Source organism: Mandrillus leucophaeus, unplaced genomic scaffold (assembly GCF_000951045.1).
Source record: "Mandrillus leucophaeus isolate KB7577 unplaced genomic scaffold, Mleu.le_1.0 Scaffold890, whole genome shotgun sequence".
In the NCBI taxonomy this organism is placed as follows: Eukaryota; Metazoa; Chordata; class Mammalia; order Primates; family Cercopithecidae; genus Mandrillus; species Mandrillus leucophaeus.
Window position 1 is genome coordinate 232,131 of NW_012109697.1, and position 1,214 is coordinate 233,344.

The window sequence follows — 1,214 nt, forward strand, 5'->3', positions numbered from 1 at the left end:
CAGTGAGAGATGATTGGGGCATGGTGAGTCTGATTTGGAATATATTTTAAAACTAGAGTGGCTATAGTTTGATTGAATAAGAGGTACACAGGTTGGGTCTCCAGGGAGCTGGGTTTTTGCCCCCCACATTAATCAGTCATGGAAGGTGGGTTGCCCCTAGAAAGAGTGTGACCTTGGGGAAGCAGTTATCTTCAGTCTACAAAGAGGGCTGACAGGTGAGGGCTGTCCTTGAGCAGAAGACTTGGGTAACACTGTCAACTAACTAAATCTAACGGACATCTATAAAACACTCTACTAAACAATAGCAGGATATACCATTTTTCTCAAGTGTACATGGAACATTCTCCAGGACAGGCCATATGCTAGGCCATAAAACACGTCTCAATAATTTTAAAAGGACTGAAATCATACAAAGATGTTCTCTGATCACAATAGAATTAAATTAGAAATCAACAACAACAGGAAATTTGAGGAAATTACAAGTGTGTGAAAATTAAACAGCATGCTTCTGAACAACCAGTGAGTGGAAGAAGAAATCACTAGGAAAATTAGAAAATATTTCAAGCTGAATGAAAATTGAAACAGAACATAACAGAATTTTTGACATGTAGCTAAAGCTATGCTTAGAGGGGATTTGTAGCTTGTAATTTCTATATTACCTCACACATACACAAAAAACCAACTCAAAATTGATCATAGACCTAAATGGAAGTGCAAAACTATAAAACTATTAGAAAAAGGCCTAAAAGTAGATATTCATGATGTTGGGTTAGTCAGTGATTTCTTATATATGACACTTTCTTACATATACACAAGCAATAAAATAGTATTTTCTTTTTGGAGACAGGGTCCTGGTATGTTACCTAGTCTGGAGTGCAATCATAGCTCACTGCAGCCTCAACTCCCAGGCTCAAGTGATCCTCCTGCCTCAGCCTCCTGGATAGCTGGGACTACAGGTGCACACAACCACACTTGGTTAATTGTTAATTTTTTTATTTTTATTTTTTGGTGTGGAGACAGGGTCTCACTAAATTGCCCGTGCTTCAGATAAAATATTGTTAATTGGATTTCATCAAAATTGAAAACTTTAGTACTCCAAAAGGCACCATTAGAAAGTGAAGGTTGGGTGTGGTGGCTCACACCTGTAATCCTAGCACTTCGAGAGGCCAAGGCAGGTGGATCATTTGGGGCCAAGAGTTTGAGACCAGCCTGGC